Source organism: Macrobrachium nipponense, chromosome 49, assembly GCF_015104395.2.
Source record: "Macrobrachium nipponense isolate FS-2020 chromosome 49, ASM1510439v2, whole genome shotgun sequence".
Taxonomy (NCBI): Eukaryota; Metazoa; Arthropoda; class Malacostraca; order Decapoda; family Palaemonidae; genus Macrobrachium; species Macrobrachium nipponense.
In genome coordinates this window covers 19,251,086-19,277,498 of record NC_087224.1, presented here as the reverse complement: position 1 = coordinate 19,277,498, position 26,413 = coordinate 19,251,086, and the positions used below count along the sequence as shown (strand labels likewise).

At 49.8% G+C, this 26,413-nt stretch overlaps 1 protein-coding gene across 2 annotated transcripts in view; it reads right to left on the bottom strand.

Moving 5' to 3' along the window:
• The window catches only part of LOC135205367 (transmembrane protein 241-like), a 261,462-nt gene that overhangs the window by 155,463 nt on the left and 79,586 nt on the right, over positions 1 to 26,413 (bottom strand). The gene's annotated exons all lie outside the window — the stretch shown is intronic.

Sequence of the window (26,413 nt, the reverse complement as noted above, 5' to 3'; positions counted from 1 at the left end):
CGGTGATGTCCAGTACCCATACTGGTCTGTCCGTTTGCCACGAAGTCTCTCGCATCCTCCTATCCCCATGCAGCGAAGTTCTCGGTAGTGGATAGGACACCGACACTCCATGGTGGGTGTCAATGGTATGGGTACTGTGACAAGCTATTAAAACGAAGTAATGATTGCTGTGTAACAACCGAACTAAGTCAACAGCGTAGTTCGTAACTGACTCGGGCGCTCTGACAGCTGCCGACTGACTGCGTTCGGTAGGAGGCAAGTTGGTCAAAGCATCGAGTAAGTCACGTGACCTTCGCCTTAAAAAGGGTTATGCCGAGGAGACCAAACAAATAATGTATTTGTTTGTCACCAATGCCGGACAGCGAGGTGATGATTCTCTTAAGGCATGTGCCCAACAGGCGAAAGTCAATTGCCTTCTAGAGACCGAGGTCCCTGAAGGCAAAACATCTCATGGTTGTTGAATCTCAGCTAAGGAGAAACAACACTATGTACCGTTGAAGACGAAGGTAGATATTGAATGCAACCTACGTCTTCACAGACGAATCGAGAGAAGGATTCTCAAGATTCATAACCTGTGCTTACAAATGACTGAAAACGCTAAACCGCTATTTCATTGCTGTCCGGTGAGAAGTCGTAGTTGCAATGAAAGCGGGGCGTTCTTCAGTAATGAAAAACACAGGGGAAAACCGCCTGAAGAACTGCTTCTCATGGGCTGAACATTTGGAAGTAGAGCTGTCAGGTCGGAGAGTAGGCGATGTCTTCTGACAGAATCTCGTAATTCGGGTTGAACAATGAACAATTGTACACCTACTACGAATACGAGATATTTTGAAGACAAACTCAGATGTCTGCAAAATCATTCGCATTATCGCAGTGCGATGCAGCGGGAGACTTGTACAGACTTCTGTTACCGTGCGGTAAACAGAAAGATGAAAAGAGTCCAAGAGATATCTCTATTGAAAATTCTCGCAATGTCGAAGGCGATGGACTCTAGCGTCACAGCGTAATGGTCCTTCATTATTGCGAGAATCCCATTAATCAGAGACCTAAGTCCATGATTGTGGGCAGAGATACGGTTCGGTAGTCAATCAAACCAGGGGAGAGAGAGACATAACTGACCGTGCATCTCGGAGGCCCAGCTGATACTGAGCTGCTGTCAGGCAGTTCAATACGTAGTAGTTGAGCCTGAGCTCTCGCCGACTCGTCATCCTGAGTTGCCATGTAATCCATTATTCCATGAAGGAATGCGTTCGGCTAGAACTACCGAGCATAAAAGATATGCTCGAGCAATATATTTAGGCGAAACGAATTTCGGTAAATATAAAAGTTGAAATGGTGTTGTCGTGACAAAACCATAAGTATATAAAATTGAAACTGAAAACTCCTGGGAGGTTGCAGGCAACCCCGAGTTGCAGTTCAATTAGAATACTTCTCTTCTAAGTCGCAATCCGTAGATAAACTAGGATATGCGCCTACCCCTCGGACAATTCAACTGCTTAGTAGAATCATGTCGCGAGGTTAATATACGTAGTATTTGTAGATTCTGAACAATGATCTCCATCCTAAATTCTTTCCTTCAAGAAAACAAAATAAGGATTGGAGATCGACCACCTTCGATCTCTATCAAAGAGTGAAGGAGAAGTCTTCCTTGAAGGAAAGCTTCAATGGTGAACAGAATACTAAGACGATAGTTCAAGCCAAACTGGATATTCCCGTCCGAGTCTTCTCTATTCCAGGTTGGTCGCCTACTGTAAGATAGTTTCTTTCATCAGCAGTCTTCTTCCCAATGCTAGAAATTCCAGGAATTCGAGCATAGGCGAGGTTCCCGATTATCATGTAACATCGGGGATTCTCGTCTCGCTCACTTTAGACCGTGGTCTCGCCTAAGTGTTTGGAGATCGTAAAAAACTCGAACACTCTGAATGCGCTAGAAATTCCTTAGAATTCTAAGCAGTCTGCGAAACCCCCACCGAATTCGTCAAACGATATCGGCTGGTGGTCCTCTCGATTCCCGTAGAAATCGAGAATGGGGCAGGATCCCTCCTCAACGACCGGGGCTTACGTCAGGTAGGACCCGAAGGTCCCCCCGGTAGCGCAGTCCCGAACGTGGGATCCTACAGAGAAATCTCTGTAGGATCCCTCCCCTTTCCCTCGTAGCCGTAAGGAGAGAGGGAAATGGGGGAGGAATTGGATACTCGTCGCCTTCCCAGTGGAACTAGCAGTTGGAGAAGAATAGGAGCAGCCATCGCCTTGCGGCGATGGTCTCTCAGAGTCTGGGAAAAACGTATCGTCAGGAGAAAAACGTTTTCCCCCCCCGCGGAGGGTTACGAACTCTCACTGTAGGTAAGGGTCTGCCGCCACTGTGAACGTCGTCTGGGTGGGGCTGATCGACACCTGACGGGGGAGAGCCGATACCGTCCTCCGACTCATTCCAGTCCTCGTCGAGGTCGAAACCTCTCAGGAGGACCGAAGGAGTATTTAAATACGGTGTCCGAAGACACGTAGAAACGCCGCTGTCGCAGTAGAGGAGGTGGAAGTAGCTTGATCGACCGGCCCGGCCAGAACTGAGCGGAGCCTTCTTGTCCGGAGAACGAGAGACTCTGGTTCGAGACAGAATCGGCAAGCTCCGATCGCGGGCACAGACCCACCGTCGGTTTGGGTTCCCTCTCGGGCCCCAAAACGAACTCGAGCAGAGACGTGGGCTCTGCTGGTGGGAGCGGTCAATCCTTCCGCAAGGTCATTATGCTGACGAATCAGCTTAATGACTTCTGTAATCTCCTCTGTATCTCGGGAGTAACCGCGTCTTGCGGAGTAGGACCGTCCAGTCCTTCCAACAAGAACAGATCCCGAGATACTCCTCCTTCCGAAGGAGGAAAAGCGGCAGACCCCTGACGGTCGCCTCCAGCTACTTGCACGTATGTCCTGGTCGGTCCTAGAACCGTGCCTGGTCCATACGGCGTCATAGCGGGATCGCGAGCGGCGCACCTCTCGCGATCACTCATAGGTACCTCGCTCCTCCCGGTGTAGCCCGAGGAGGTTGAAGGTACAGGAGAGGCAGACCATACGCCCCCCCCCTAGCTCGCTGGCAGGACCAGCGTGCTTGGAGGGCTGCTGCTGATCGTCAACCCGCCGTGGTCGATCGAGCAGCAGGCCTAGCCTTGCCGCTCGCCTGGGGCGAGAGGCTCGGCTGAGAACGTCGACGCTGATCTCTAGCGTCAGGCGAGCTGTTGCTGGTTACCATCTTCGCCCGGGTCCCGATGGGAGCGGGCGTCAGGTGACCTGCTAGGTTCGCTGTCGCGGGTGAGACCGGCGAGCGTCCTCTCGGCGCGTCGAGCCGCTGGTACCAGCCGTGGCTGGTACCGACGGCCGCGGGGACCCCTTCCTCGCCTCAACTCGTGGCTGGTCAGCGACCGTCACGGTCAACCCGAGCAGCCAGCTGGTCGCTGCGAGAGCGTCCACTGGCCTGACGAGCGTCGTCTGCACGACTCTCGCCAGTCTTCTGCTCCGCGCTTCGGTCTTGACGGCGAGCGAGCTCGGGCGTCAAGACTTTGGCTGACGGTCCCCTCCCGCGGGAGACCGTCCACTCGGTACTTCTCGCTAACGAGAAGCCGAGGCGGATCCTGGTTTAGCGGCAGAACCGCTAGAACCAGGCGAGGAAGTGCCAGCCGAAGCTGGTACTCCTCTGGTCCCCGTCTTCTTTCTCCTTGGTAGAAGAAAAGACGGGCCCTGTTCCCGAGGGAGCAGGAGGACCAGCAGAAGAGCTCCCCGAATCGCCGGAGCGAGACGGGCCCTTAGAAGGTCCCGAAGGAGCCTTCTTAGGGGGGAATACCCGGGTTACCAGCTGGTCGCTGCAAGAGCGGCCGCTGGCCTGGCAAGAGTCACCTGAGCGTCTCTCACCAGCCTTCTGCTCCGTGCCGCGTCTTGGCGCCGAGCGAACTCTGGCGCCGAAACTTGGCTGCACGGTCTCCCGAGGGAGAACGTACACTCGGGATCTCTCGCGAACGAGAGACCGAGCCGGAACCTGGCGTAGCGGCATCGACGCTAGCACCAGGCGGGGAGGAAGTACAGAGCTAACCGATACTCCTCGGTCCCCGTCTATCTCTTCCTTGCGGAAGGGGAGACGGGTGGCCCCGCTCCCGAAGGAGCAGGAGGACCAGCAGAAGGACCCCCCGTCCCACCGAGGTGGGACGGGCCCTTAGAAGTTCCCGAAGGAGACTCTTAGGGGGGGGGGGAAGGCAGCCTTCTTCTTCTTCGGCTTATGGGCCTTAGAAGTCGAAGGGGAAGAGGCAGCAGCAGACGATGAAGACGAAGATGACAGCTTCCTCTTCTCCTCTTCCTCGTCAGCTCACGCAGGACAGTCGTCAGGTCCTCCATCCAGGCCGGAGCCGGGGCTATTGCCGAAGCAACACGGCCCGACTGCACCTGTCCGGAAGGACCTGGGACTGGGGAAGACACACCGTGGGCAGGACCAGCATGGACAGGCACAGGAACCAGGAGCGACAGGAACAGCAACCCAGCTCAGGAGCGGCAGGAACCCAGCGGCGGCAGCGGTAGACCCAGAAGGACAGCCAAGCCAACAGCGGGAATCACATCAGCGGCAGGTAACAGCACCAGGCATCGCCTCGTAGAATCATCCCCCGGCAGGCCAGCGAATCGCCTGTATCAATCGGCAGCCGCGGAACCTGGGTCCTGGCGCCCGGTCCCGGGCGAGCTGCTGGAACAGCGGAAGTCTGGGGCAGGCAACACGAAGAAAACAGGCGGCGGCGGCAACCCCACCTCGGTACGGCTGCGGCCCTAGTAGCGGCAGACGGCGTCATCGACACAGCATGGGGAGTGTAGACCAGGAGGGGGGGGAGCAGCATAAGCGGCCGTGGTAGTAGTGGAGACCGCCCCAGACCTCGCTAGACGCTGCAGCAGCCCGTGGATGCTAGGCACGCCCTGCCTCCGCGGTGGTCCATACCTGTCCTAGGTCGTCTCCCACGGATGTAGCACTGCGGTAACATAGATAGATTATAAGAGGGGTTCCCTCACGCACGGGGGGAAGACATGCCCCACCCCGAACGCAAGGAAGACCCCAAATACAAAATACAACGAAAAAGCTGAGCGGGGGGCAGGAAGGAAGACGAAGAATCGGATACCAAGGGAGTCGCGGAGAGCTTTCCGACGACTTCCTGGCAGACCTTCGCTCCCTACCCCCGCACAGCAGTGAAAAGTAATATGAAAATGAAACGAACAATACTGCCCTTGGCGATTCACTTCATAGAACTTAAAGGGGAAAAGATCAATTCCCGGGTAAAAGAACGGAAACTTGATCCAATAATATGATGCTATCAATAAATATATATGAAATGAAACAGAATACTGCACTTGCGATTTCATTTTCACATAAAAAAATCGTAAGGATCAATTCCCGGGTAAGAACGAAAATTGATCCAAATTAAATTTCCTGCAAATAAATAAATGAAAATGAAAGAATATTTGCAATTGCGAATCCACTTTCATTGCATTCTATAATACAAAATTAAAAGGCTCGTGCCGAGCGCAAACACACTCTCGGTAACGAACGCACAGGGCAAACATATAATGAAAAGAGTACTTACATTTCAATTACACACTTTCGCCCACAATACATGACTCGGTGCGAGCGCGCCCGCCCTCGGCACCGAGGCATAATTCAAGGGTTCAATTCATGAAAAGAGAGGAAATCGCCACATCTACGGCGATAACTCCATGTTGGTTCATAATTAAGTAATGAAAATGAAAACATGTACTTACAGTTTCATTTTCAATTCAAACAAACCATTAGTAGAAAACACAATATAAACAAAGCATACGACGATGAAGCGGGCAGAGAGCGATGACGAACACGTCCTTCACACCCGCGGCCGAAAGCAAAAGTGTTTGTTTACCTCCCAGTCGCGCGCGCGCGACTGTCGGACAAGCAGTTAACTACCGTTCTCCCCTTGTTCGAAGCTTACGACCGTTCCAGCTGCCGCTAGCTACTTCCTATTGTTAAAGGACCGATGGTTTGTATTACGTATCGGAACAAATATGCAATTCATAACCTTATTCTGGTCTTTAACATGATATTGTTAAGATACAATAAAGTTTGTTCATACTTTACCTGGCAGATATATATATAGCTATATTTCTCTGAAGTCCGACAGAAATTTAAAAACTCCCGGCACACGCAGTGGTCGGCCAGGTGGTTAGTACCCATTCCCGCCGCTGGGATGCGGATATCAGGAACCATTCCCATTTTCTATCCAGATTTTCTATTCCCACTGTCTCTGAGGGGAGGTGGGTGGGTACTTTGATTATATATCTGCCAGGTAAGTATGAACAAACTTTATTGTATCTTAACAATATCATTTTGTTCATGAAACTTACCCAGCAGATATATATATAGCTGAATCCCACCTTTGGAGGTGGGGAGGGACAGAAAGGATTTTAGGAAACACATTGCGTGCAGATGATTGACATCTTGGTTCCTTACCTGTTAGCATAGCTGACTTCGTGATTATTGTCACCCAAGTCTGCTACTGCTTTACTAGAGTCTCAGCAAGGTAGTGACCTATGTAGCTGGCGAGTTTCTAGATGATCTGTCAACATGAGCGTGACCACAATGTGACTAGACCATATTGACCATACCATGAGGGGCTAAGAAGTAATATATATCACCACCTGACCAACCTAGCCAAAGTTAAGGATATCTAACTAAGGCTTAAGGATTGAGAAGACCGCACTGGCGGCCGACCCAATAAACTAATTAACAACTCTCCTAACCATTTTCTATAGGATAGGATGAGTGATACTTCTTGCCCCCAAGATTGTGTCTGTAGACACGTATGGCCCCAGCGAGCAGCAAATCTTATTGTCGTCTTCACATCCCGCAGGTATTGTGAATGAACACAAAGTTACTTCGCTAAAACGTGGCACTCAGGATGATACTGAGTGCGATGCTCTGTTGAAATGGTTCCGAGGCCGCACCCTCACCTCGTGAACATTCAGTTAAAAGATTTCAAATCTTTGTCCAAACATGACGAATGAGCTTCTTTAAAAGAACTCATCAACAATAACGCCAGGGTATTCTTCGACCTGGGCAAGTCTGGTCTTTTTACGAAACACCGAGCACTTGTCCGAAGGACCTCCACTTTCTTTAGTTTTAACTAGATAAACTTGAGGGCCCTGACAGGTCACAGGACTCTCTCTGTTTCTTGCCTAACAATAATCCATAGCACCCCTTGATTTCAAGCTTCTGGACCAAGGATTAAACAGGTTTTCATTCTTTGTAAAAACAAAAGGCTTAGAGAAACACACCGCATTATGTCCTCTAAAGCCAAAACCTCTGATGATGTATTAAACCTCACTAACCCTCTTTGTCTTATCTAGAGTGGTTAGAATTTTGGTCACATGCAAAAAGTTACACAGGAAATATTCTACAATTTCGAGATTTCCACAGACCTCAAAGATCGTAAAGGGCTTTGTTGTTTGACAGATCCAAATATCTGAGCGTAAAGGCCGCCAACAACCTAGTTCCGTATTCTACAATAGTTGAGACTGCTAGTACATCCCATTCTTCCGACGGAAAGGGAAGATTGTAATGTAATTCACAAAGGTTGAGGTGGAGGAAAAACCATTCTTCCTGCCCTATCTCCAGAAACGGCCCATTCCGATTGGTACACTACAAGATAGGCAGAACTGCTTTATCTTGGTAATGACACTAGCCATTAGTCTTGAAAAACCTCTTATTCTGGTCACTTTCTTGACAGTCTGAACACAGTCAGACTCGAGAGCCGAACGGTTTAGAGATACCTCTCGAAGTGAGGCTATTAGAGTAGCCCACACGACTTTTGACTACTTTCTAAGGAAAAGAATACTCAGACGTCAGTAGTTGCTGCCGTCGATAGAGAAGCTTTGCACCGACTTCCTTCAATCGTGCAGCTAACCTCTGGAGGATCGATACGTTCCGTGCCTGTGGCCATCAATGGCTCTCTCTTCTTGAGATGTGAGAGAGCTGTGGAATTGTCAGAGTTGATCTGAACCACCCGGCCAAAACTCATTCTTCGAGAACTGGAGAGTCAACCAAATTGCTTCCAATTCTTTTAGATTATGTGGCAGGACCTCTGAACCTCTGTCAGGATGCCTGGCACCATCTTGCTATCACTGAACTACTGAGAGATGTTCAGAATCATTACTCGATCTTTGATGTTACTTCAGTTTTCCGGAAGTACAAAACTGTAGAGGTCTGAATTGCAGTCCTTTCAGGGAAAAAGAAGCTTCTTCAGCGAGGAAATGGTCCCCAGCAAGATTCATCCATTACCTCTCTTAAGCATGCTTCCTTCCCTAAGAAGGCTGCGCTCTTCATATTAGGAGAGCATTATTATAATGCTATGGCTGCGGTAAACTCGTACAGAATTCTGTTACAGTGCAGTAAACAGCACCAAAAAGTCTAATAGATATCTCTGTTAAAAATTGTTTTGCAAACGAAGGCAATGTTTATTCAATGCATGTTAGAATCTCCCTCAATCCTAGGCAAAGTCCGTGATTGTAGGGCAGAGATACGGTTCGTCAATCAATCCCGCGGGAGAGAGAGACTTAAACGACCCGCGCATAACAGCAAGCTAGCTGATACTGAGTTGGTGTACAGTTACGAACAGCTTACGTTCACCTTCTCGCAGTATTATTGCCTGAGTTGCCAGCTACTCCATATTACGAAGGAATAGATTTTTCATTATTTGAACAGCACGAAACTCTCCAAGTTGGCTTATTTAAGCGAGACAGAATCCGCTAAATACAGAAGCTGATTTTGTGTTGCATAACACTACGCTTAAATAACCAAAAGGTAAATCGGAAACTCCTGGAAGGTTGCAGGGAGTACCGATTAAATATACTGCGTCATCTACAACGACAGCAGCTATCAATGGCGTCTCGCACTACTCTGCCTGAGTTACCAGCTACTTTATTCTACGAAGAATAGGTCTGTGTTACTATATCGATTAGAAGAGAATTCTCAAGCAGGCATATTTAAGCGAAACCGAATACGCTAGATGCAGAAGCTGAGTTGGTGTTGTTGTAACAATACATTTTAGCGTTGTCCTTACACCGGAAACTCCTGGAAGTTTGCAGGAAGGACCGATTAAGTACACTTAGAATACGAGTCCTTTCGGTTACTATCCGGTATCAGTAATTACGATGTGCGTATATGACTTGATCCATACAGTAGTAATATAATGCAAAGATAAAATACATTGTGGCGGGATCACAAAACAAGTAACCTCCCCACATAAACTTAACCTGTCTGGCTATAACAACCACCCTCAATCACACTTTCCACTTAACACTAAAAAACACAGCAGGACAATTGCCCCAATACCTACATACAGAACAAAAACACAAACAGGTACTCACCGCTGGCTTCTGATACCTAGGACTAGGCTGTGCTGTCGTCCACTGGATATAGGCTATAGGCTAGCCAACACACAACCACCGCCGACAACCAAACACAAATCAACCACCCGGGACCCACAACCCCACAAAAAAAAAAACTAAATAACCCAACGACTAAATGCAGATGAACACCAACCGCCTGAAAAAACACGACAACCACACGACTTACAGCAGTACAACAACCCGCCAAAACCAACCAAGCCCCTGCCCCAACCACCACTAACAGACACCGAAAATGCACCACCAACCTTCTTAACCTCACCACAACCAGACAGACACTGCACAACAACTTCACAACCCCAAAATCTATCAAATAACACACAAACAACGAAACACCAAGGAAAACTGCTGCCAAAACCACACTGACTTGACACACGCCTCACTGTTTACAAACTCTCGTAACAGACTTCCATGACTACCACAGAGTGCACAACGACATGCTTCCGACCGCCATCTAACCACTCCCATTCATTCTTCCACCAATCTCTCTCTCTCTCTCTCACACAACCTTTGTAGATGTTGTCAAATATAAACTAAAATTACTCCTCCATATTACCTCCCCCATTACATTTGACACATCTCCTTACACTCACAACATCCACACTAAATTGCCTTTCGCATCACCCAAGGATGGCTCAGATGCATGGTCCCCCTGGATCTTGTTTGAGGACCATCATACACTCTTTCAGTTACATCGCCATTCACTTCTTCCAAACCACTTTCTTTCAAACTCCCATTATCTCCCTCCATACCATCCTCCCAAATTCCATTCACTACTTCACCGATGTCTTCCAACTCTGGTTCCAAACATCTCGCCTATTTTCGGCCACCAAACCACACTTCACTTCATCCATACTTCTGTCAAACTCCTGCAAAGACTTATCCATCCTATCAACCACCTCCTCACTATTCAGTTTTCCTTCTCACTGAAGTCTTACTTGTCCCTGTCAACTCAAAACCCACCATTACACCACAAGGTTTTTTTTATCAATTCATTCCCCCAAAGTCATCCGTAGCACACGCTTTATCAACCGTTTGCACCCTACCACCAACCCTTTACCATGCCGTTCACGCTTTTCCCTTCCACTTCCTCTCTCCACACTCTTCTGTTTTCTTCCATACTCAACCAACACCAACTGTCGATCTCCCAGACCAATTTGTTCACAACAGTCGGCTCATACTTATTCACCCTCCACCACCTCACTCATCGCATTCTCCCGAACATAGAGTGGTACTTCCCTCCACTTACGGAGCTGGTTATGGTGTGCCCTAACCTCATCCAGTCCCCCACCTACTCGCAATTTCCCCAAAACATAACTCAATCCACTCGGTCCCACTTCCAAAATCTCAAAAGGCCCTTCAAATTTCTCCCTTACTTTATTCACATTCATTCTTCCATCTCAACCACCTCTTTCAACACCTTATCCCCAATCTTAAAACTCTCAAACCTTTCACTCGCTTTCTTCCACAAATCCCGATCACCTTCTGACAGACCCAACCGCGGTCCTGACAATCCTTTCAAAATTCAACACATATTTTACAAGGAGACATACCTATACTCTTCTGCAGTGTGGCGTTATATACCCAAACTGCACGTCCTACATACATATCCCAATCCTTGTCGCTCTTACTCATCATTCGCAAAATCTCAGTCATCTTCCTAACAGTCCTTTCAATGCAACCCATTCGCCAACTGTGGGCATATACGGAGTAGAATACACATGCACAATACCCCATTATCCTTCAACATTTCTTCAAATTCCCATCCCACAAACTCAGGTCCATTATCACTCAACATTTTGCCGGCTTACACACACACATTGGCAACATCACTTGACCCTCCCACCATTCGTGCAACAGTTTCACTCCTCTTATCTTTGATGGGAACCACATAAGCCAAATTTACTCATGTGATCCACCATCACAATCATCCCCACGTGTCCTCTCGCAGTCCTGGGCAAAGAAACACAATCAATCACAAGCATTTTCAAATTTAACGGCTCTTTCATCTGCAATCGCAACACAGGTGGACTTGCATGCACACTCTGATACTTTCCCCTCTGACAGTCTTCACACTGACAGCCACATCCACACAAATCTTACTCAACCCAGGAGCATACAACTCTCTCTCTCATGCATTCCACAAACTATTTTTCCCATATGCCCAAACCGATCATGCACCAACAAACACATACTCACAGCTGACTCAACAGAAAACACTGGCACATACCACTTCCTTGTCATACACCCCTTCCTGATGCAAAAAGTACACTATGTTTTTTGCACACCACAAACACGTTTAGCAGCAACCCTCTTATATACATCCAACTCACATGGCCAGTCTTCCACAGCACTCCTCCCAAAACACATTGTCGCAACACACTTATCTCCAGGCACTTATTTTGCATTCCTCAATCTCTTCCTCACTCAACAGATCATCTCCACTCCTAGCAATATCAATCATACCCACAAAGTTTGCTACAAACACATTACCATCTTGAATCCTAGCTACTTGCCTGCCCCCCTTTCTAAGAATCCATTTCCTATCTCCCTACGTCTATATCGTGGATCCTCAAAAATCTATCCCTATTAAAAAACAAGATGGCATATCATTTTCTCCTATGACTATAAAGTTATGCATTACTTCAAGATCCCCCAACCTAACCTTTAACCGTACCTCTTCCCATACTAAAACACTTCCTTGTCCCAACCCATGTATTCTCACACTTGTAGACTGCCTTTTCACTTCCCAACTCACATCTCTCAAGTTCACTCACCACTGACCCATCTCACCAAGGAAACTTGTGCCCCTGTGTCAACCAAACTACAATACTCACTATCATTTACTTGGACAACCGTCACCATTTTCCCTCGAGTCCCATGCATACACACATTCACTACCACGTCCACCTGGTTATCCACATCACAATCCTCCTCATCACATTCATCCTCAGCTAACTCCCCATTTCCACAATTCTGACTCAGATCCCCTTCACAGTCCCTTTTTTGTAACCAACCAATTACAACCACGTTCCCCGCACTGAATCATCAAAACCCCACGTTCATTACCTGTACTCGCCCTTCCTCGATATTCAACCGGTCTGTCCCATCCAAATACAACAAAAAACACTTTTATCCAAACAACTCAGCTACTGCTGACAACAATTCTGCAACACTTCTCCTTGCCCACCTTGTTCCTCCGCACATGCCACTTCCTTCTGCACATCAACTCATCAACTTCTCTCGCAACTCATTCACATACCGGGTACTCTTCAACCAGACCCTTACCTTCCAAGTTTTTTCAATGCTGAAAACAAACATTCACACATTCTGTCATTCCCTTCAAACCTCTCTTTTACAACCAACCCCTCAGGTACCATAATTCGGATCCCAGTCACTTTTCACAACACCACTGTCCTTACCATGCATCCTAGACATCGTATCAGCAATCACATTTTTTACTCCCCGGCGCATATTCTAAGCCAAAATCAAACTCACTCAAATCCTCAATTTTGTCCTCTGCAATCCTATCATTCACACTTTCCTTCTTGATCATATAAACTAACGGCCGATGATCTGTCCCTTATGACAAATTTTACCCCATACCAAAACAAAAACACTTTCAACGCTTTCACACAAAACCTTATTGCCGCAAGCTCCTTCTCAACCACCGAATACTTAAGCTCTGCTTTATTAAAAGCTTTACTCACATACGCAATCACTCTCAATTGTCCCTCCCCATTCACCTCTTGCATCTGCACCAAGCATCCTCCCATACTAAACTTACTAGCATCAGCATACAACTCAAGCTTACTGGCATCCTCACTGTAGTCCGGAAAAGCCAAGGTGACGTCCCTAGCAGCCTCCTCTTTCAATCTCTCAAATGCTCCCACCATTCGTCCATCCCACCATCAGTTTTAGTACACTTTTTCTTTCCCGGTCCATTCAGTCAACGGCTTCCTATACCCGACAATCCCTAATGAACTTCCTCCCGAACTCAATCAAACCCAAAAAAACCCTTTAACTCCCGCACGGTCCGGGGAACGTGGAAACTCCTTACTTTTTCCACAAACTTTTCAACTCTTCCTTACACCACTCGCACTCACCTTATGACCAAGAAATTCCACTTCCCCAGCCAACCACGTACACTTCTCAACTTCACTTTTCACTCAACCTCTTCAAACGTTCCGTTAACACCTTCTCAAGCAGTACCACCATTCTCCTCAACAGTCTCACTTGCAATCAAAACGTCATCTACAAACACAGTCACCTTCCTTCTATCAAAACCAGCCAAAACTACATTCATCGCCCTCTGGAAGGCAGCAGGCGCATTAGCCAATCCAAAACTTAACCTCTTGAATTGATAGTGGCAGCTACCACTCGAAAAAAGCCGTAACATGCCTGCTCCCTTCCTCAAGAGGGCATCTGGTAATAGCCCCTTACCAATCCAATTTTGTGAACACTCTCATCCCATGCATCTTATATACACAATCAGACACCCAGAACCACATTCATCGGGAATCGCTCCTTCACAGTCACTTCATTCACCTTCCTGTAATCCACACACATCCTCAAACTCCCATCTGTCTTGCGTACGTGGGACTATGGGACTATTCCAAGAACTCTCACTCCTCTCGATCACTCCCACTCTCTCAGTTCCTCACACTGTTCCTCAATCTCTCGGGCAATAGGCGCAGAAAAGTGTCGGGGACGCTGATATATGGGGGTATCGTCATTCAAAACTATCTTGAATTCTGGAAGCTTAGATCCCCTGAAATCCTCGTCACCCCGACTCAACGCACCCCGCCTATCCCACAACATCTGCATCAACCGCTCCCTCTCCGTCACACCAACTTTTCATCCACCTCAATTCTTTCTTCTTCAACCATCATAATTTCCATCATCAATTTTTTTCAGCTACCTGTCCATCACCGCCGCCCACCCTAAACATATCTTTCGTCATCACCACATTTTCATCCACCTCAATTCTTTCTCTCAACTCATCATACTTCCACTCATCACTTTTTTTTCATGCTACTGTCATCACCTGCCGCACCCTAACATATCTTTTCGTCATCCACATCCACCAACGTATACAACAACCCCACACAATCACCCTCACGTATACCCCGCACTCCGCTTTTTCCTAAACACTCGGCAATGAGGCCACAAAAACCCGAGGATTTCTCCATATCCAAAATCCCATCGTACACATGCACACTCACTCTTACCAACTTGTTCGCATCCACACCCTCAACCACATATGCACACTTGTCACCTTTGACCATCCCAAGACTATCGGGCCACGCAACTTTCACACTAACAACTTCTCCAACTTCTCGCGGCACTTTTACACTCTCTTTTCGCAACCAACGGCACTCCCTTCCATATTTTACTGCTTACTCCTCCATTCCCATCCAAGTACAACTCTCCATGTACATTCCCCTTCCTATGCAACTCAATCATATTCCTGCTCGGATGGACCACCATCCCACACTTCTTCAAGAACCTGTATCCTAACAACATATCATACTTATCACTCATTCCCTCGATCACATAAAAGTCACCTTCCTCCATCACTACCCCTTCGATTTCTACATTTTCACGCAACATTCCCACCACAGGCAATACCCAAACCCAAATTTCCTATTCCTCGTACCTCCCCTTTACATTTCCTAATTTCACACTCACTCCGCAACTTGTCACATCCATTCTCAAAAAGAACACTGACACTGCACCCAGTAGTATCCAATCAAAGCAACCAAACACACCCCTTTGCACCTCACTTTTTACACTCATACATTCATGAGCTCTTCCTCCAAACCCTTTTTCATGCAACAATCCTTCACGCACATGCATCACTCTTACTGACCGCACACCAGAGGACCCACCCAACTGAATCCCCTTTGTACCTAGTTTCCCGAACTCCCAACCTGACTCATCCTCTTTCGCCTACACACACTCGCCACATGACCTTCCATTCCACATTCAACACATTTGCCCGCTGTTCCTTACACATCCTAGCATAATGCCCATTCTTCCCGCAATTACCGCAAACCTCAGTCACACGAGTACCTCGACATCCACTTGCTATATGCCCTACTTGCCCACACCGTAACACTTAAACATCCCTATCTTTCCTTACACTCGCTCAACCCAAATGCCCTGTTTGCCCACACCCGAAGCAAGCTCCCAACGCCCACCGACATTCATTCTTCCTGTGCCCTAGCTTTCCACATCTGTAACATTGCTGCTCTCGTTCACGACTAACCGACCCTAATCTTTCCAACGCTTGCACTCCGATCTGCTCTTAGGGCTAACCATACTTACTTGTACTGGCTTTAACGCTCCTATCAACCTCCGCTCTGCCATTCGCCTTGGCCCTTCCAAAACTGCCTCCCTATAGCTCTTAAACTCTGGTATAAACATCAGCCACTTCAGTCCTAATACTAAACACTTCTACTCTCTTCATACACCTATCCAACTCATAATCCTCTACTATTTCCAAAATGTCGTTCCACGACAACCTTTCATTCGTCCATCGCATTTTTCTTCCTTACCGTTTCAGATTTACAAACTCATACACACTCTCAGGCACAGTCGCCAACAACTTCCTCACTAACTCTTTACACTCATTTATCCCTTCATCCCCAAACTTTTTCCTGGCTAATGTTTCCAACCTGCACATACATTGACAACGACTCACCAACATTCATTCTTACCTCATCAAAACCATGTTTTCTCCTATATCTTATACTACTCCTTATCCTCTTCGCCTGTTCCACAATCCTGGCTTTCACACTCTCATAAGGCACATTCCCCATTCACTCATCACTACCCCATACATATTCAACAAAAATCCCGTCAAAAAGCTACCCAACTCTCTTATTATCCCCATACTTTGCCTCACATACCTCTCATATTCCTTAAAAAAATCCCCTATGTCCCTACTACCATATTCCTCGTATTGTGCACATCTAGGTATCTCTCTCATATATACAGCCTTTCGTACTTCCCGCTCACTCTCACTTTCGCTACTACCATTCTGATCCCTCTTAACCCTCGTCCGAATATAGGGGAATCAACTTCCATGCTAACATCCATGCTCCTGATTACGCTCTTCTTACCCTTCTTTCTACCCACCTGTTTCCACTCACGCATCCAAATCACTCTCAGTCAGTTTCCCCATGTATTCATTCCTAGTCTCATCCTGTCCGTCATCCTTCCTAACCTTCTTTCCCTTAGTCGTCTTCTTTTCGTCAGCCCCCACTTCTTATTTCTTGTCCTCAGGTTTATTCTTATCCTGTCTCTTTCCCTTCTTTCCTTTACCTATCACAAACAAGTCACCTTCGTCACTCGTAGTTTCATCCCCTCGCTCTTCCACTGTCTTTACCACTTCTGGCCTATCACAAGACCTAGTAGGCCTACCCCCTACAGCTCCCTCTCCCATGAACCCCTTCATCATCTCCTGCACTGCATTCATCATCCCTAAGAATTTTTCATCCATTTTCTCAACCATTCCTCTCTTCTGCTCCTTTCACTTCTTCTTTCATTTCCATTTTTGCACTCCTTAAGCATTCCTCTCATTTCCTCTAACTTGCTCTTCAGCTCCTCACACTCTACCCTTAACCTCTCATTATCCACTTCTAATTGTCCTCTTACTTCCCTCTCCAACCTCAACTCCTCCTTCAGCCTCTCCACCTCACTCAATCCTTCCATCCCAAACTTCCTCACCAATCAAACACTAGCCTAGACCAATTGTCCTGCAGCTGCCACACCAGCAGTTCCTGTTCGGGCGCCAAAAAAATAATGTGGCGGGATCACAAAAACAAGTAACCTCCCCACATAAACTTAACCTCTGGCTATCAAACCCACCCTCAATCACACTTTCCACTTACACTAAAAAACACACAGCAGGGACAATTGCCCCAATACCTACATACCGAACAAAAAACACAAACAGGTACTCACCGCTGGCTTCTGATACCTAGGACTAGGCTGTGCTGTCGTCCACTGGATATAGGCTATAGGCTAGCCAACACACAACCACCGCCGACAACCAAACACAAATCAACCACCCGGGACCCACAACCCCACAAAAACTAAATAACCCAACGACATAAATGCAGATGAACACCAACCGCCTGAAAAACACGACAACCACACGACTTACAGCAGTACAACAACCCGCCAAAACCAACCTGCCCCAACCACCACTAACAGACACCGAAAATGCACCACCAACCTTCTTAACCTCACCACAACCAGACAGACACACGCACAACAACTTCACAAACCCCAAAATCTATCAAATAACACCCAAACAACGACACACCAAAGGAAAACTGCTGCCAAAACCAACACTGACTTGACCAGACGCCTCACTGTTTACAACTCTCGTAACAGACTTCCATTGACTACCTACAGAGCGCCACAACAGACATGCTTCCGACCGCCATCTAACCACTACCCATTCATTCTTCCACCAATCTCTCTCTCTCTCTCTCTCTCTCACACAACCTTTGTAGATGTTGTCAAATATAAACTAAAATTACTCCTCCATAACATAAGTATTGTAATCACTTGGACAGCTAATTCTCTACTACATTCTTTCTTCTGCAAGGAAGAGAGAGAGTGAAAATATACTGTATTCGTTCTTCCAAACGAACAAATTAAAATTATTCGAGGAATCTTCTCAGTGAAAACCGAGGACCGAAAATGACAATTTGTCGAAAATTGCATTTTTTCCTAACTATACAACCTGAGGTCCTTTAACAATAGGAAGGTAACTAGCGGCAGCTGGGACGGTCGTAAGCTTCGAACAAGGGAGAACGGTAGTTTAACTGCTTGTCCGATCGTGCGCCGCGGCGGTGAAGAATCACTTTTGCTTTAGGCCCATGCAAAAAAGTTGCAGAGTGAGGGGTGGTATGAGGTGGGACTATATGTAAAGGACCTCAGGTTTGTATAGTTAGGAAAAATGCAATTTTCGACAAATTGTCATTTGTTCCGATACGTAATACAAACCCTCGGTCCCTTTAACAATAGGAAGACTCATTCTTGGTGGGTGGAATCTTGGGGAGTCTTTTTGGTGAACAGACTGGTGTTCTTTTCGTCCAACCTTGGAATGCCTCCCTGGTCGTAAGAGCAAGGGAGGGATCCCAAACCTCTGTCCGATTGATCGGGGTGTGCACCGCAGGATCAATGGTCAGACCTCTGAGCCAAGTACTAAGAGAGAGGCAGCGTATCTCTTCGTACCAGCATTGTAAGAACTTGTTCCTGTACAGGAGCCAACATAAAGTTATGGGTTTGTCTCAAGTAGGCATCCAATCCTTCCCCCTTGTTGGAGGAGTGGAGGATATTTGCTTCTATCCCTAACTAAAGGGATAGATTGGGGCTCGGTCGAGTACTTACCTGCATCGAATTCCTTTCCAGTTTTTCATGGTGACGACCGTGACCCTCTGCCCACACGGTAGTAGAGAGAGAAAGATGGAGAAGAGAAAGCCAGTCGCACTCTCATTCAACCATTGCATTCAATTCCTACAGTCCACCCAGAATCGATGCTGTTCTGTTCCTGCTTCGGGTGCTGGGTGCTGGGTGCCTGGGTAAGCTTACACAACGTGTTGAGCAGCCGACCACAAGGTCCCAAAGGAAAAGTATCCAAGGACTTGTGGGCAATATCCCGAAGGTAGAAGGACGTGAAGGTAGTCTGGTTGGCCCAGACACCTGCCTTCAGGACCTGCGCCACGGAGAAGTTCTTACGGAACGCCAAAGAGGGTCCAATACCTCTAACTTCGTGGGCTCTCTCGGTCGGAGCGTACGGATGTCGTCACTACCATCAGCCTCGTACGCTCTCCTGATCACCTCACGCAGCCAGAAAGAAAGCGTGTTCTTCTTGGATACTTCTTTCTTGGTAACCCCAGTGCTAACGAAGAGGCGTCGACACTCAGGCCTGAGGTGTCGAGTTTTCTTCAGATAGCGCCGTAGCGCCCTCACGGACAAAGCAGCATCTCATCCGTATCGTTGTCGGTGAAAATCCATTAGGGAGGGGATCGTGAAAGACTCGAACCTGTCGTCAGGGATCGACGGATTCTGAGTCTTAGCTACGAAATTCGGGACGAAATCGAGCGTCACAGATCCCCAGCCCCTGGAATGTTTAACATTGAAGGACAGACCATGAAGTTCCCCTACTCTCTTCGCCGATGCCAGGCAGCAAGAAGAGGGTCTTGAGGGTCAGATCCCTGTCTGACGACTCTCGGAGTGGCTCGAATGGTCTTCGAGTTGAACTCCTAAGGACGAGAGTCACATCCCACTCAGGGGGCCTGAGTTCCCTGGGTGGGCAAGACCTTTCGAAGCTCCTCATTAGCAAGGAGATCTCGAACGAGTTCGAGATGTCCAGTCCCCTCAGTTTTAGGACGAGCGCCAGTGCTGCTCTATATCCTTTAACTGTGGGTACTGAGAGAAGCTTCTCTCGGCGAAGAAACACGAGGAAATCCGCTACCATGCTGAAGAGTGGCTCTGAGAGGAGATAGACCCTGTCTACGACACCAACCACAGAAGACGGGGCCCACTTCCCCTGGTACACAGCTGCAGAGGACTGTCTGACGTGTCCAGCCATCTCTCTGTTGCTGCGCTGCGAGAAAAGCCTCGTCGTTCGCAAGAGATGGTGGATAACAGCCAGCCGTGAATTTGTAGGGACTGGACTGCTCGGTGGTAACCGCTCTAACGGGTGTGGCTGGGCTAGAATTGTTGTGCCAAGTGGGGCAATCTCTCTCGGGTTCTTTCCTCCGGTTCTTAACCGCAAGAAGAGCCAGCAGGTCCGGATACCAAACGGCTTGAGGTCGTTTGGGTTTGGGAGCCACCAGGATCATCCTGAGATTGGGAGTGACCAGCGCTCGGCTGATCACTTTCCGAATCATACAAAAGGGAGGAAAGGCGTAGACGAAGAGGTTTTGTCCCAGGGGAGGGTGTTGAAGAGCGTCCTCTGCAGCTGCCCATGGGTCCGGCACGGCTGAGCAAAAAACTTGAAGTTTTTTTGTTGTGCCGGGTGCGAACAGGTCTATGACCGGACTCCCCCCACAGGTTGAAGAGCCTTTCCGCCACTTCTGGGTGTAGGGACCACCTCGGTCCCTATTACCTGATCCCGACGGCTGAGCTTGTCTGCTACTACATTCCTCTTGCCTGGAATGTAGCGTGCTGACAGCTCTATCGAGTGAGCCGTGGCCCACTCGTGCACCTGCACGTCAACTGGTGTAGCGGGAGAGACACTAGGCCCCCCTTGCTTGTTGACCGTATGCCACTACTGTGGTGTTGTCGCACATCAACACCACCGAGTGTCCCATCAAGCGTCTTGGAACTCTTGGAGAGCGTAAAACGCCGCCTTGAGTTCTAGGACATTGATGTGAAGGTGCTTGTCGTGATGGTCCCACACACCTGCAGCCAGCAACTCCTCCAGGTGTGCGCCCCATCCCTCGGTCGATGCGTCTGAGAACAGCAGCATCTCAGTGGGGGGGGAGTGCGTAGAGGCACCCCTCTTAAGAGGTTCCTGTCGTCGAGCCACCAGGCTAGGTCCTGCCTCACCTCTCCGATGATGGACACGGGGAAGTAAGGTGGATCCTTTCTTTACCTGTGACCAACTCTCCCTAGTCTCCACTGGAGAGACCGCAGGTGAAGACGTCCGTGAGGAACTAAACTTCTCTCGAGTGACGACAGGTGGGCCGATCACGACTTGCCATTGCTGAGCTGCCTGTTTCCTGCCGAGACAGGAACCGGCCGCTGCCCCTCCCTGAATTTGCTGATCCTCAAGTCTGCGGGGCGGACTTGAGCTGCTACCGTATCGATCAGCATACCCAGGTACTTCATCTTCTGCTTGGGTTCGAGATCGGACTTCTCGTAGTTTATCACGATCCCCAGATCGCGACAAAACTTTAGAAGTCGATCCCTGTCCTGCAGCAACTGCGAGCGGGAGCTCGCCAGGACCAGCCAATCGTCGAGATACCTCGAGAAGACGTATCCCGTGCGAATGGGCCCAAGCAGACACCAGCGTGAACACTCTCGTGAACACCTGTGGGGCGGTTGAGAGACCGAAGCAAAGTGCCCTGAATTGGTACACCGTCCCGTCGAAGATGAAGCGGAGGTACTTTCTGGAGGACTGATGGATGGGTATTTGAAAATACGCATCCCTCAGGTCCACTGAAAGCATGAAGTCGTTCTTGCTGATGGAGTCCAGCACGGAACGTGCCGTCTCCATCTTGAACCAGTCTGGCGAACAAATCGGTTTCAGGGGAGAGAGATCTATCACCTGGGCGCCAGCCCCCGATGCCTTTTCCACTAAGAAAAGGCGGCTGTAAAAGCCCGGTGACCGATCCACTACGACTTCTACAGCTCGTTTGGTCAGCATGGTCTTGATCTCCTGCCGAAGAGCGTCGTCCTTTGAGGATCCTAGAAACATATGTCTGAAGATGGACCGGGTTGGAGGTGAGGGGTGGCCGAGATTCGAAGGGTAGTAGATATCCCTCCCGAAGGACGTCTACTATCCAGGTCTCGGCACCGTAGCGCTGCCAAGTTGCCCAATGGCTCGCTAGGCACCCCCCCACTTCCGGCAGCTGGTGAGGGGGAACGCCGTCCCTAGCGTTTCCCACCTCGCTTCGACTTCTTCCCAGCACCTCCTCGGGGAAAGGAGGGCTGGGAGGAGGGCTGGTTACGGCCTCCTTTACCAGAAGTTGAAGCAGGAAGAGTCTTTCCTCGGGGCTTCGATGGAGCAGCCGTCTTGAGCAGCCAAGGAAGCGCTAGCTAAACTCTTAGGCTTAGCCGCAGTTGTACGAGGTTGCCCAGAAACCTTCGTAACTGCCTGGTGAACCAGACGGTCACTGTCATCAGTGCGCCGTCTTCCACCGCAGCGTCCACCATCTCTCCGGGAAAGAGAGCGGAGGAACTCTTCATTGGTCCGTTACGGAGTCCATTTACCGCCTCACGCCCGGCCCCCTTGGCTACTCGTGTAAGGACAGCGTCCCTACGACGGAGAACCAAGTTGGCCCGCAGGTTTGCCGTCTGATGGGCGAGGTAGGCGATGGCCCTACCTCCAGACTGGCACAGTCTCCTGAAGTCGGGGGTCGTCTTCGAGGGCAGCGCCCCCGGAGTCGGCCGCGACCTTGGATACTGTGAGGGACCACAGATCAACCAAGAGACTGCCTGGAAAGCCGCCATAGCGGTAGCTTCCAGGCCCAGTGCCTCCTGCTGCGAGAACCACAAGTTCTCCGACAGGAGCTGCTGCAGGGACACACCTGAGTTAGCCTAGCTAGCTCGGGTTAACCTGTTTGGGCGGTATTGGATCCACTGATGGCACGTAGAACTTCGGCTGTCGCTGCAGAGGAGGAGGAAAGTAGCTTGGAAGACCGTCCTGACTTAAGTGAGTCCTCTCGTCCCGAGACGAAATTCTCCACCTGGTCAAGGACTGAGTCTGCAAGCTCCGATCGCGGCAGTCCCACCGTCAATTTGGGTTCCCTCTTCGGGCCCCAAAATGACTCGAGCCGGGACGTGGGCTCAGATGGTGGTAGCGGCGATCCTTCCCCCAGGTCGTTGTGCTGACGAATCAGCGCAATAACCTGGGCAAAGTTTCCTCGGATCTCGGGAGTCACAGCGTCCTGAGGAGTAGGACCGTCCAGTCCCTCCAACAGGAGCAGCTCTCGAGACCCTCCTCCTTCAGAAGGAGGAACAGCAACAGACCCCTGACGGTCGTCTCCAGCCACTTGCGCGTACGACCTGGCTGGTCCTAAGACCATGCCTGGTGCGTGCGGCATCGTGACGGGATTGTGAGCGGCGCACCTCTCACGATCACTCCTAGCTACCTCGCTCTTCCCGGTGTAGCCCGAGGAAGTTGAAGGTATAGGAGAGACAGACCTGACGCTCCCCCCCCCGCTCGCTGGCAGGACCAGCGTACGTGGGGGGCTGCAGCCGATCACCAACCCGCGGTGGGGATCGATCTGCAGGCCTGGCCGTGCCGCTCACCTGTGGCGAGCGGCTCGACTGAGCACGTCGACCCCGGTCCCGTGCGTCAGACGAGCTGCTGCTGGCCACCGTCTCCGTCCGGTCCCTGTGGGTCAGGTGATCTACAGAGCTCGCTTTCGCGGTGAGACCGGTGAGCGTCCTCACGGCACGTCAAACCGCTGGTACCAGCCGAAGCTGGTGCCGTTGGTCGAGGGGACCTCTTCCCAGCCTCAACCCGTGGCCGGTCAGAGACCGTCACGTCAACCCGAGTACCGGCTGGTCGCTACGAGAGCGGCCGCTGGCCTGGCGAGAGTCACTTGCGCGACTCTCGACAGTCTTCTGCTCCGTGCCTCGGTCATGACGGTGAGCAAGCTCAGCAGTCTTGACTTTAGCTGCACGGTCGCCCGAAGGAGACCGTACACTCGGACCTTCTCGCGAACGAGAAGTCGAGCCGGTACCTGGCTTAGCAGCAGTGCTACCAAGACCAGGCGCGGATGTACCAGCAGTAGCCAGCACATCCTTGGTCCCCGTCTTCTTCTTCTTCTCAGAAGAGGAGACGGGCCCTGTTCCCGAGGGAACAGGAGACCAGCAGAAGCACCCCACCCCCGTCACACCAGAGCGAGACGGGCCCTTCGAAGGTCCCGCAGGAGCCTTCTTAGGGGGGGAGGAGGCAGCCTTCTTCTTCTTCGGCTTGGAAGCCTTAGAAGTCGAAGGGGGAGAGGCGGCAACAGACGACGAAGAAGACGATGAAGACGACGACGACACCTTCCTCTTCTTCTTCCTCTTCTTCGTCAGCTCTCTCAGGACGGACGTCAGGTCTTCCATCCACGGAAAAGTCGGGCCAATTGCCGAAGCAACACGCCCCGACTGATCCTGTCCGGAAAGACCTGAGACCGGTGCAGCACCCTCCATGACGAGACGCGACGTGGGCAGGGGGCAGGCACGGCAGGATCGGCAGGGACATCAACAGGCAGGACAGGCACCATAAGGACCAGCACCAGCAGGACCATCAGCAGCAGGACCAGCACCAGCCCAGACAGGACCAGCACCAGCAGGACCAGCACCAGCAGGACCAGCACCAGCAGCACATCAGCAATGATGAGCGTCCCGCACCGCGCGCTTCGTAGGAGCGGCGCGAGCGGCTGGGCCAGCAACACTAGCTGCAGGTACGGCAGGTACGGCAGCATAGTCCGGCGTCACAGGCATCTCTAATTGAGCCAAACTCATCATTGGGACGGGCGGCAGATCCAGGGGCGAACTTTTGGGACAGCGAAAGTCGGGAGTCGGCAGCACATAGAATCCAGGTGGCGGCGGCACGCCCCTCTTAGGTACGGCAGCAATCGGCTTTTGGATTGATGCCGTGGGAGTCACCGACGCAATGTGTTGCGTGTAAACCACATGAGGAGGGGCGGCGTACGTACGCTGGTGTGGACACTGTATTAGTCGTTGTTGTGACTACACCATGAGTTACAACTGCCGACCCCGCCAGACGTTGAATCAAGCCCTGGATACTGGGGGTGCCCTGCAGTCCCAACGACGCCCACACCTGTCAAGGTTCGTCACTCACAGAAGGCACACCTGAGGGAGGAACAGTCGGGTCAGTTAGAGGGGCATCCTCACGCCTGGGGGAGGACGAACCCCACCCAGAGCGGACGGAAGACCCCGAGTACAATTGAACATCCGGGTATCGGGCGCCCTCCACACTCGACGGATCGAGTGAGGAGAAGGACTCCGAAACCCCCCCCGCAGGGGAAGGCGCAAATCGTGGGGGCTGAGCTGGAGGTAGGAAGGATGACGAGGTATCCGTCACCAAAGGAGTCGCTGGAGAGCTTTCCGACGACTCCTTGGTCGATCTACGCCTCTTCCTACCCTCGTACAGCACCCACTGCGCCTCGGACCAATTCACACAAACATTACATGGTTCGGCTCGGGAGCATTCTCGCCCCCGACACCGATAACAATTCATGTGGATCAATGTCAGGATAAGAGCGGAATCCGCCGCATTTACGCCCTCCAGCCCGGGACACACTCTACGGGCAGCTGGTGGGCGCGGCGAAAGCTCTTCTTGATCCTATAATTAATTAAATTCACTTCACAATGAAAATGAAAAAAGAGTACTTACAATTTCATTCAAGACCACAAACAACCAGTCAGAAGAAATTGTAAACATCCAAAGCACACGACGAAATAGCGGGCAGAGCGATGACGAGCACGTCCTGTCACACCACGGCCGAAAGCAAAAGTGATTCTTCACCGCCCGGGCGCGCGCGCGCGCGCACGATCGGACAAGCAGTTAACTACCGTTCTCCCCTTGTTCGAAGCTTACGACCGTCCCAGCTGCCGCTAGTTACCTTCCTATTGTTAAAGGACCGAGGGTTTGTATTACGTATCGGAACAAATGACAGTTCAAAACTTCTTATGTTATTGTACCTAAACTTCATTCTATTTCGTGGAAGAGACTCTGACTAATGAATGAGAGCTCTTCCGATGGTAGTCCATTTCATCAGGAGTTCGCGCAACTTTTGTTGACGAAAGGAGAGACCTCCTTGGAGCGTCGACCAGACTGGAAAAGTCACCTTATTCCGATGCGAGAATTCTTACACCGATATGTTTACTTGTATCCCACCCCAATGCCTGCCTTGCCGCATAGTCTTGACAGAGGCTGGCAAAAAAGAAGTCTTTCTTTGCGCTTTTCTCGACTCCATCCAATCTTGAACCTTTTTAAAAGCTATTTTCGTTGAAAGAGACTTCTTCATTTTAGCAATTATGATATTGTTAAGAACAATAAAGTTTGTTCATACTTACCCGGCAGATAAATATATATATAGCTGTATTTCAGAGAAACACCAAGCTATACATACTCCGCCGGGCGCGTTTTATGAACAAACACAGGAATCTTGGTCGGTTTTCGATAACGAAAACTGAGAAGGAGGATAGCGAGGAGCCACAGGTTGGAATTCGTCTCCAACTGAAGCTCGAA